Here is a 12,705-nt window from a genome sequence, read left to right on the forward strand (position 1 = left end):
GGATGAAACTTCAAGATGAAAAATGGGTTTCATGGAAATATTACAGTAGTTATGATGAAGCATTTACTGCAATAAGTAACACGAATAATATGAAAATTAATACCTTTAATGTCACGGCTGCTCTCTGCGACAAGGTCCAAAGGATTTGGATGTATATAGGCCTGGGGATTGGTTGGAAAAAGACGCGGACTTAGTTATTGTTTCCCAGAGAAAGCCAAAACCCCCAATGTGGCTTATAGCCTAGTCAAAGGGGTTACAGGGAATTATTCTAAAATATGCAAATTAGTTCAGAAAAAAGTAGGAATTACTGCACCAGGCGATATATCTCGTTTATGAAAAAATAGTTTCCTTATCCATACCAAATTAAGTACACAGTCTGTAATACTGTCCAACATAAAAACAACTAATGATATTAATTTAGATGTCATACCCCTCCTAATTTTTAGCCACGGAAGGTGATTAGTTTTTAAGAGATCCGTATGAATTTACAAAGGAGGAGATACTGGCCATGTGTCCACTAAATATATGGAAAGCTCACAAAATCCCAGGAACATCAATGATAGTCCTTACCTTCCAGGATGCTGATGTACCTTTCCATGTTGTTATTGAAAACGAAATGATTAAAGTAAGTCCATTCAAGCAGAAGCCACAGCAATGCTTTAATTGTTTTAAATTTTGGCACATCTAAAGTTTGCAAAAATTAGAAAATGTTTGGTATTTGCTCAAAATCTTACCCTGGAGAGTGTGCACTTGGAGCCAGGTATTTAAATTGCCACTCGAATCATAAATCCACAGATGAGCTGCGGGCTGTTTAAGTTGGAGGAAGCTGCCGTCAACAAATCAAATTTAGAATATAAGTGTTGGACATGCCAAAAGACTTATGTAAATCAAACACCTATACTAAGTCATTAAAATCGAACCAACTTAGTACTGTCAATAGCTCTAGAAAAAGAAATATACCATCCGATAAAATATCAAATGACGAGGTAAGCATATTATCTCCTGAGGCTTTACCACATTGTATTAACACTAGGGCATTGCCCATTTCTGTACAGCCTTCATCCCCCATTAGACAAATAGTACGTATTAACACTAGGGCATTGCCCATTTCTGTACAGCCTTCATCCCCCATTAGACAAATAGTACAAACCTCTCTCAAGCCATTTCATTGCCTGATTTGATGGAGGTTCCACTTAAGACCAACCTACCTGATGCAACTGTTGTGGGAAAGGTGCAAAAACATAGAACCCCACCATATATTAATCGTAAAAGAGAGAGACCTCCATCTCTCTCTCCCCCTCCATTAGAAACATTAAAGTTATGATATCAAATAAATTTGATATTTTGTCTGTTTATGTTTCTAATGAACCAGAAGATAAACTGAATAAATCAGAAATTCAAATTGAGGTCTACCATCCGCCTCAACAAATAGATGAAAAGGACACAAAGAAAAACCCCAACCGTAAAACCCAGCATATCAAGACCATTTCTTTAGAAACCTACAGATAATAATGTTAGATTAAAAACTGCTAGTGGGAAGACCTCATCCAAGAGGTCTTCTAGAAATAATCCATAGTTTTCTCCTTCCTTGTGCAATGAAATTGTCAGGTTTTAAGGGCCAAATATGAAGAACTTAAGCTCCTAATTCATGAACATTGCCCCCATAATTGTATGTCTACTGGAAAGTAAGCTTGATGCTAACACTACTAGTCCTCGATAGTATATTAGCTATAGAACAACATATAATCAACAAGCAGGGAGCCCCGGGGAAGTCTCATGTACGTTCGTCGATATGTTCCCCTAATACCTTTGTCTATTCCTACACCCCTGCAGGTAGTGGTTGTACAATTTGATATAGGGAGAAAATATACAATATGGTCTTTGTACTTGCATCCAAATGATATTTTTTATGATGATTTAGTAGAGGTCATTCAACAACTCCCTCAACCTTTTCTCTCACTTGGAGATATGAATGGTAGACATCCTTTATGGGGTGATGTTGTAGCAAACACATGGGTCAATATTATCTCATCAATTGTGGAGAATGAGGATGTCGGACTCCTCAATATAGGAGAGTCCACGCACTTCCATGGTCAGACAGGTACCTTATTATGCATTGACCTTTTAATGTTTGTTTTTTCGTCCCCATTTACAGTTGTTAATTTATATTTGGCAGTATATTTTCTTGATCTTTTCTCTATAGTGAACAAGAGTATAGAGTCAAAATGTCAGTCTTATGCTACTTTGTTTATTGTGTTACGATGATCGGTATGCAAGCAAAGCAACTGCTATTTGATTTAATTATTCAAAACAAAACTACGTTTTTTTTTCTTTTTGGTGAGTTATTGTGGCTGTATGAGTTTAGGCAATGATTATAATGTTACTTCCGATACTTTTATCCTTATCTCTTAATTTTCTAACCCATTGAAGTGGGAGAAGTGATAAAGAAATGAAGTGTAAATGTTAGTTTGTTGTAATTTGGTATCTCAAATGATTGTATCAATCCCTGGAATGGGAAATAAAGGATAGATTGTGTACAGTAACAAAATGTAAGTAAGCGCATCCATGTTCGCAAACGCGTGTCTTTCCATCAGAAGGAATTTTATCAATTCATTCAAAATATTTCATTACTTTCTTACACTTAGATTATGTTCGTTATGATGGACTTATAAAGATGGGCTGAGGGAAGCACCGTAGTATTGAAACACCATAGTATCGAAAGAAGCTGCTAGGCAATATAAACATTAGAGAGAGAGAGAGAGATCAGCTGACTTATGCTTGCGAGTTGCTCATTTATCGTATATTTTTAAAATTTATATGGCAAATTATATAATATATTATCATAAGTTGATGGTCCATTTGTGAAATTGTAAATTTTGTGAGCAAGGTGGAATGTAAGACTGCGTGAGTGATACATGAAATGGCATGTAAGAAACAACATTCTAAAGGAAAAGAGGCACTCTATGAACTAGCAACACTCATGTCAAAGCTACCAGCTTTGATATGGAATTAACGAACCAGAGGCGCCTCAACCGCCAGCCAAAGAAACTAAAAGCACTGATGGTGCAAAAGTAGACTTTGATTCCTACTATAAGTCAATAGAACAAACATGTTAAGTATCGTCGAAGCGAAGATGCAACCGCCACCAAGATGATGAAATTAAAACAAGATTTCTCTGATGCTTTGAATGAAATAGAAAAGTTTGATTGATCTAGGAAATTGACAGTAGAAGAAGCCATCCAAGCTTATCTAAAGGTCATCTGTGATGTAGCTAGACCTCTGACAGCAATGCCATCCACCCAAGTCAGTGGGGAAAGACTTTTCTTCACTGAAAAGGATCAGATCAGATCTAAAGGCTTCAATAAATGAAGACCTGACTAAGGCAATTTTGTTCCTAAGAACAAATATTTAAATCTTATCAAATTCCATAGGAGTTCAGTAACATCATCATTTTTATTTTTTCATATGTGTGATTTTATTTATTTAGCTATTTAGTGACTTCATACCACTAAAAAAAGATTAATTTGAAGTTTCAGTTTTCATTTAATTTTGAATATTGAAAATGTTTACCAAGGTGGAGCTGGCTTTCTTAATAATACAACGTTCGTTTGATAAGAGTACGGGTTTATTTTTCCTCAATCTGTGTCGTCATCAGTTTCATTTTACCAGGACTGTACAATGGACATCAATTTAAAAAAGGCAGTTACCTTATATACTCGCGTAACATGCGAGTTTTGAAGACTAATTTTAAAGCTAAATTTAAGGGGGGGGGGGTCGCATCATACACGAGATATCATATTAGTGAATGCACTCTTAGACTAGCCTACGTCATAATTCAAATTGTATATCCATTTACTGGGGTAAAAAAAATACAGCTCTATTTGAAGAAAACCCAGATTTTTTTTTAAACTGATGTTATGCTTAACTTTATCCAACAATAATGCATGTAATATTCATATTTTAGTAACATATTTATTAATAAAATCATGCAAATTATAATCCTTTCCATTGTTTACGTTTGAAAGTCAATCGACACTCCTGTACGCTTTCCAAATCAGCTGATTAAGACAGACTGTCGAAGAATATTTCATATTTCATAAAAGAAACTATCATTACTTGATTTATTATTTTACAAATAGCATACTAATTTCAGTAGTTTCATTTGAAATACTCTCATATCTTATTTAGGGTTGAATTAAATCGCATATACAGTACAGGTTAACCAATTTCATTCATGTTGCCGATACGATAATTTATGTTTTTTTATCAGCGCTGAGGTACTTGATTATAAAGATTAACAAATCGTTTATATCCTATTATAACAAATACATATTTTCAGACACTTTGTAACTTTATCTTCGAAATTCGGCATTTACATTTAATTATGCGATTTGCTATTTCCTAGCTTCCCCATAAATTTCTCTTTTGTTTCCCCCGCTTCGAACACAGCTTTCCCCCATCTCTAACAGAATAGCGACTATGAATACTGTTTGTTTTCTTGCCTTCATTTACAGCTTGTTAATTTGTATATGGCAGTACATTTTCTTAATCTTTTCTCCATAATGAATAAGGGTGTAATTTAATAATGTTAGTCTTTTATACTTTTACTATTGTACAATATTGATATGCAAACAGAACAGCTGCTATCTGATTCGAGTGTTCATAACGAAACAACTGTTTTTTTTGTTCGGTTGTTATTGTGGCTGTATGCGTTTACGCAATGATTTTAACGTTACTAACGATACTTTTAACCTTGTCTATTAATTTTCTAATCCATTGAAGTAGAAAATAGAATAATGAAATGGAATAAAAAGGTTAGTCTATAGTAATTTAGTTTCTCATAAAGTAACTCGCATGATACACGAGATAGATTATAAAATCATAGTTTATGGGTGAAAATTTGAGGGGTCACACAATACGAGAGATCGGCTGTTACACGAGTATATACGGTACTTAGCCACAGATATGTCAATAGTATACTAACGCATAGTAAAAAGAAATATTTTGATTTCTTGCAATTATCAGGGTATAATTGATTTTGGAGTAAATAATGTATAAAGGTGTCGGAGTCGTAGGTACCAAAAAGAGAGGAGTCGGAGTAGGAGTCGAAAGGTTTTGGTACTGGCTCCTCTGCCCTGGGTTCCAGCATATCTAGGTATGTCTGGAAATAAGAAAGACGATTTACTGGCAAAGAATGCTGCAGTTGAGTTGCTATCGAGAAGGTATCCCAATTCTCTGTGATGATTTTATACCTAACAGTAAAAATTTTATATAAAACAATTGGATGAAAATATGATGAGAGAAATAAATGTTATATTCCTTTGAAGTCTAACATGATGGCTCAAAAGTGGAAGACTTATTTGTTGTCTCCGCATTCGTCACACTCAGTTGACACGTGAGTTTCTCGTGGTTGGCCAATACCAACCATATTGCAAGATAGTGAGGTATTTGTTAACCGAATGCCCCTCGTATAGTACCGAAAGAAATAGATATCTGTTTGAGACTCGAAGTGAAGATGGCAAGTTCATCTTTACCAAGATTCTTGTGCAGGATATGTTTCACTATGCCAGTTGTGTTTTTTATTTATTTCCAACGCAGGTCTTCTGAAAGCTATTTAAGTTTCTCAAGGATATCCTCGTTTTTATGGTTTTAAATTGAATACTCTTATATTCTTTATAACAGATGTTATTGGTGTCAATGACCTTCAATGTTAGGATGCCAGTGAATTTTAAAACAAAAAATCAACCATAGTAAAGAGCTCAGGTTTGTATAGTTCAGAAAAGATACAAATTACTTCCAGATTTGTTATTTGTTTTGTAATCATATCATATATATTGGATTCCCTGTTCTAGCCTTTCACAGTAAAGTCATTTAAGACCATACATCACTTGAAAGTATATCAAAATTTTCATATCCTAATGTTTTTCAGATGCGAGTGTAACACCATTACATAAGGAGAATTATTTATATGCAAAAATGCCCTGACAAGAGCTGAAGTGTGGTGAAATTTGCCTCTAAATCAACCTGTGACTAAATTGTAAGTGAAGCTACTCACACATTTATTAACTGATTCCTAGAATACTTACAAGATTATTTGGTAGAATATGGTATGAAGAAGTAAAACCTGATGAATGGGAGCTAGGAGTGTTGGTAAAAATGGCAAATTAGGTGATTAGACTGGTTGCAATGATTACAGATTCATCACACTTACGTCAGTTGTCATGAAAATATGTAGTATCTTCATCTTAAAAAGTCTAGAGTGAAAGATTGATGAGCAAGCGGGATTTCAAAAAAGTAGTAGTAGTACTGACCAAATTTGTACAGGAATGTGTAGATTACAGAAATCCACTTTTGATGGCATTTGTTGACTGGAAAAATCTTTGACAGTGTGCACTTAACAATTTTGCAAAAATCTTGCATTGTTATGGAGTTCCTCTTAAAAGTATAAATTTGATTAAGTCTGTTCATGAGCATAGCAAGTGCAAAGTTCATGTTAATGGAGTCCTATAAAATGAATTTCCAGTGAACAGTGGAGTACTCCAAGGGAATGTGTTGTCATCTATGTTGTGTATCCTCGTAGATTTTGTAATGCAAAAAACAGTTAGGAATGGCGAAAAAGGACTGGACTGGATTGGTCACAGGAAGTCAGTGGACTTAGAGTATGCTGATGATGCTGTCTTTATTAGCAAAACGCCACAGGATTTGCAAAGCTTGCTTACCATAATGCATGAAATATCACATGAGGTTGGGCTAAAAATAAATAAAAGAAAGACAGATAAGATGAGAAAGCAATATGCACTGGAAGATGAAATATCATTGGAAGGAGAAAGGATAAATGAGGTGGAATCATTCAGTTATTTAGGAACTGATTACTAATTCAGCGTCTTTGGAATTGAAGTTTAATGAAAGATTGAAATAAGCAAATTAGACAATGGCAAGGTTAGGTAAAATTGGGAAATCAAATCACCTGAGTTTACATATAAAAATCAGGTTAACATAAGATTAGTGAGATTGGTTTTACTGTATGGACATGAGTCGTGGTATGACAATGAAACTATATCCAACAGATTTTGTAGATTTAAGAACAAAGCCTTCAGAAGAATATTGGGAGTTGAATGGCATGACAGAATTAGAAATGAAACAATAAGAGAGATTACTCAAGAACCATATGTGGATGAGATCATGTTGAGTGGTACATGAAGATGGTTTGGGCATGCTCTTTGCACTCCTCAAGAGAGATTAGTTCATTAAACTTTCAACTGGGCTCCTCCTCTTAATGAGAGAATGCCTTGATGAAGTTATTGAGCTTCAGCACGGCATATCATTCTCGTGCTGGAACTTGATGATGGGCAAGATTGCTTTCGAACTTGGGGAAATTGCTGCCCCAGTTCGAATCTAAATTTCTCTATCTCATCTTTTTCTTCTTCCTAATATTACTTTGGTCTTCTAATTTTAAAAACTTTCGTGTTGTCCCAACTCTGTGAAAAAAAGTTTCCCTTATATATATATATATATATATATATATATATATATATATATATATATATATATATATATATATATATATATATATATATATGTAAGTACAGTGATGCCTCAGGATACGAAATTAATCCGTTCAGGATGCGGTTTCGTATCCTGATATTTTCGTATCCTGAGTCGTGTTTTACATGTAAATAGCCTAATCCGTTCCAAGCCTTATAAAAAGTCACCCTTTCTTTCATAAACACGCTAAACTGTAGTAATAAACATGTAATGTAACCATTTCTATCATTCAATAATTAACACAACCGTTAAAAACAGCCTAATCCATTCCAGAAACCACTATGAGATTATTCAATAATATAGTTATAGCCAAGTTATCCCCCCCAAGCCCAAAGAAAACGGTCCGTTTTCTTTACTACTGTATAAAAGTTACGGTACTGTATGTACGTAAAGCATTTAGATCAGTGAAGGTGTATTGTTACCTGTACGTACACCTAAATTAATGATTGATACCTGTACACTCTGAAAAAAAGGTTACAGTTAATTAGTGTAACAAAAAAGTTGAAACTTACCTTTTGATTGAGACGATGTCCGATAGCGAAGTCGCGGCAGAGGAGGATGGCATAAGGCAGAAAACGTAACAAGTGACAGACTACGTACAGTAATTTACACACTTAACACATTAACACTTAAACTTTACGAAATAAAAAAATGGAAGAAATAATTAACACTTAACATTACGTATGGAAAACTATAAAATGAAAGAAAAAATTACTTTAACAGTTAACGGTAACATAAAACTTAAAATTGAATTTTTTTTTTTGCTCTTTTATAACTTTACGTTTTTCTTATTTTCAAAATCTCTTCTACTTCTTCATCACTTTCTTTTCTCTGTTTCTTTTCTTTACTTTCACCTTCTAATTCTTCATCCCTTCCTCTTTTCTGTTTCTTTTCTTCACTTTCACCTTCGTCTTGGCCTACTAATACCGCTGGCCTCTTTAATAAGAAACTATCCATTGAAGCTTGTTTCTGCCTACTTTTCAACACATTTCTAAAATGCATTAGGCAAACGTGATATAATACACTACGTAACAAGTGACAGACTACGTACAGTAATTTACACACTTAACACATTAACACTTAAACTTTACGAAATAAAAAAATGGAAGAAATAATTAACACTTAACATTACGTATGGAAAACTATAAAATGAAAGAAAAAATTACTTTAACACTTAACGGTAACATAAAACTTAAAATTGAATTTTTTTTTTTTTGCTTTTTTATAACTTTACGTTTTTCTTATTTTCTAAATCTCTTCTACTTCTTCGTCACTTTCTTTTTTCTGTTTCTTTTCTTTACTTTCACCTTCTAATTCTTCATCCCTTCCTCTTTTCTGTTTCTTTTCTTCACTTTCACCTTCGTCTTGGCCTACTAATACCGCTGGCCTCTTTAATAAGAAACTATCCATTGAAGCTTGTTTCTGCCTACTTTTCAACACATTTCTAAAATGCGTTAGGCAAACGTAATATAATACACTACGTAACGTTATATACAGTCTATGTATAGTAAACACTAATACAGTACAGTGCACAGTAACGAATGTTTATTAACGATAACACGTGGCGTACGAATGTACTGTATATTAACACTAAGTCAAACAAGCGAAAGCACACAATGTCTGTTAACGATACCGCGGTCGGAACGAAAAGAGAGAGAGATGAACGCCCGTGCGTAGGCAAGCTGGGATAGTTGCCGACCAATAGGAAAGCAGGATCTTATGGCGTCAGCTAGCGTCTGAGTAGGGAGATAACCAATGGGTGAGCGGGAGGCTGTAAGTGAGTCTACCCAAGTTCAAAGTCAGGCGGCGCGCGCTTTTTAAAATTACTCTCGGCGAAGAGTTGGGATCTCGTAAGGTTTTCGTATCCTGAAATTTTATCCGTATCCTGGGGCATAAAAATCTTCGAATCACTTTTCGCATCCTGAATTTTTCGTGAGCAGAAACTTTCGTATCCAGAGGTATCACTGTATATATATATATATATATATATATATATATATATATATATATATATATATATATATATATATAAATATATATATATATATATATATATATATATATATATATATATATATATATATATATATATACATATATGTATACATTTTTCTTTCTTTTTTATTTTGGTTTGGATTTGTCTACATCCATTATAGCCACTGGTGTGGATGTTTCTACATCAGTTATTGCTGCCTGCTCTAATGAATGTGAGGAGGTATCATGGTGAAATCGAGGGGAGTGTAGAACAGTTTGAAAGTATTGATGATGCCATAGACTTACTGAATGGAACAATTCATACAACAGGAATCAATTCGATTACCAAAACACCAGGATTATTCAAACGACGACCAGTCCTGTGGTGGTCATCAGAATTAACTATCTTGTACAGAGCCACCAGAAAATCTCTTGACTAGATTGCGTAGACGGTGTACTGAGGAAAATTTGATAACATACAAAAAGTGTAGAGCACAGTTACCTCCTGCTATGAAAGAAGCTAGGTGCCAATCTTGGGCATCTTTTGTTTCCTCAGTCAACAGTATAACCACCATCTTCTGTATGGATGAAAATAAAAAAAGATTGTATTCAAATTTATACCAAAGCCACTACCAATGTTGAAGATGAACGATCATTATGTGACTGAAGCAAATGATGTTAGCAATGCCCTGGCTGATCATTTCTCAAATATATTATGCAAGTGTGAAGCAGCTCCTTGTCACCAGTATAGGAGCATTGAAGGAAAGAAATTTTTAAATTTTACAACAGGAAGGTATGTTGTATAATTGTCCTTTTACTGAAAGAAAATTTATTTCTGCACTTACTACTTGTAACGATACAGCCCCTGGACCCGATGGAATTCCATATGCAATGATTAAACATATACCTTTTAATAAAAAAGTTATTTATTTTAAGCATTATTAATAGAATAGGGCATGATTATAGTTATCCAAGTGTTTGTTAACTTGCCATTATTTTAGTCTTTATAAAACCCGGTATGGACACGTTTTTAGCTACAAACTATCGACCAATTGCATTGACATCTTGCTTATGTAAAATCATGGTCAATGGAAGACTGATGTGGTACCTGGAAAAGAAGGGTATTTTATCACCTATTCAATGTGGATTTAGAAAAATGCACTCGACGACTGATGTGTTGATACGACTTGAGTCCTCTTATTTGTGAAGCCTTTGATTCCATACTGCACCATACAACAGTCTTTTTTTACCTTGAAAAGGCATATGATACTACATGGAGATATGGTATACTTAAAACCATTCATAATTTGGGATTACGAGGAGAGCCACCATCGTTCATTCAAGCTTTTATTTCTCATAGATTTTTTTCAACTGAGATTGGGAGAAGCTCTATATGAGAGGAAATGTCAGGAAGCAGGCGTTCCCCAGGGATATCCTCTGTCATTCCTCAAGATATTTTCTCAACACTAGTTTTTGATGATCTCTCCATATCATTTGTTGGAGCTAGACTGACGATGGCTGAGAGAAAACTACAACTCTCCATTGAAAAGAATTATTCATTGGACTGATATGAATGGGTTTAAGTTTTCCACAAGCAAAACTGTTGTCCATTTCTGTCGTATTCGGGGAATACACTCAGACCCGGATACATACATTAAAGGTCAACGGATCCCATGTGTAAGTGAAGCTAAATTTTAAGGCTTGATATTTGATTGTAGGCTTACATGTGTTTCTCACTTAAAAGTGTTATAAGCTCAATGTCTTGAGGCTTTTAATCTTTTAAAAGTATTCTCCCATACATCATTTGGGGGTAGACCTCAATACTATTTTAAAATTATATAAGACCCTGATTTAAAAAAAGAATTAGTTATGGATGTGAAATATACTTCTTAGCCACCCCAAGATGATTAAAGATAACAAATTCAATACATCATGCTGCTATTAGACGGGCCAAAGGAGCGTTTAGAACTTCGCCTATCCCAAGTCTCCTAATTTATGCTGGAGAATTACCTTAGAGCTTTACCGAAAGCTTTCTATTGTTCGGTACTGGTTTAGGTTACAAAGACTTAATAATTCTTTAGCCTATCAATCAGACTGCAAGCTTTGTAAAGCACACATCAAATTTTGAGTTGCACACAAAATCTCCGCAATCTTATTGTTTTCAGGTTAAACAGTTAATATTGAGTCTTGATATGATTAGAAGTAAGGAGTTTTCATTTAAGGTATCATCAATGCCTCCATGGAAATTGCCAGAGGTATCTTTTTGTAAATACTTTATAGGAATTGAAAAGAATATGACTGACTTAGAAGCCAGGTCGCTATTTATGGAGCATGTTGCAGAACATAAGGGATTGAGTTTTACATATACTGATGGCTCCAAATCTGATGCTGGCGTTGGATTTGGAGTACATAGTAATGGCTTTTATTTTAGAGGTGTCCATCCTCTAACAACTTCCTTATTTACTGCCGAACTGTATAGCATATTAACCGCTGCTGAGAAAATAGCATTGGAGAAGGAGGGTAATTTTAACATTTGTAGTGATGCAAGGAGTGTCCTTCAAGCTTTAGAAGTTCTTAATTCTAGTAACCCTCTTGTTTTAAAGATTTTAGAATGGCTTTTTGTTATTGGACTTAGAGGTATAATGGTTCGATTTTGCTAGGTTCCAGGACATGTAGGTGTGTCTGGGAATGAGAAGGCCGATTTACTAGTGAAGAATGCTGCATACGAGTTGCTACCGAGAAGGTATCCCATTCCCTATAAGGATTTCCTACCTACTATCAAGAAATTTTTTTATTATGATTAGCAACAGCATTGGGATAGTCTAGATGGCAATAAAATGAAAGAAATAACAAATGTCACATCTCTTAGAAGTATAACTTGATGCCCCGAAAGTAGATGTTTTTTTTTTTGTCATCTCTGCATTGGTCACAATTGTTTGACACACGAGTTTCTGCTGAAGTTCCAACACCAACCATATTGTGACGACTGTTTGGTACCCTTGACAGTAAGACATTTGTTGATCGAATGCCCCACTTATGGTACTGGAAGAAGTACACATCTGTTTGAGGCTCAAGATGAGGATGGCAGGTTCATCCTTGCCAAGATTCTTGGACACGATGTGTCGTACAATAATAGTGGTATTTTCAAATTTATTACAGAAGCACGTCTTCTGAAAACTATCTAAC

At 34.6% G+C, this 12,705-nt stretch overlaps 1 protein-coding gene across 5 annotated transcripts in view; it reads left to right on the top strand.

Moving 5' to 3' along the window:
- LOC137618687 (zinc finger protein 182-like) overlaps window positions 1-12,705 on the top strand; it is a 353,526-nt gene that overhangs the window by 179,688 nt on the left and 161,133 nt on the right. For 3 of the 5 annotated variants that reach the window (XM_068348846.1, XM_068348847.1, XM_068348845.1), the window contains exon 2: window positions 5,930-6,037. The exons of the other annotated variants lie outside the window; for them this stretch is intronic. The gene's annotated coding sequence lies outside the window, so the exon portion shown is untranslated. The remainder of the gene's footprint in view (window positions 1-5,929; window positions 6,038-12,705) is intronic. 5 annotated transcript variants of the gene reach the window in all.

The sequence above is a fragment of the Palaemon carinicauda genome, chromosome 25, assembly GCF_036898095.1.
Source record: "Palaemon carinicauda isolate YSFRI2023 chromosome 25, ASM3689809v2, whole genome shotgun sequence".
Taxonomy (NCBI): Eukaryota; Metazoa; Arthropoda; class Malacostraca; order Decapoda; family Palaemonidae; genus Palaemon; species Palaemon carinicauda.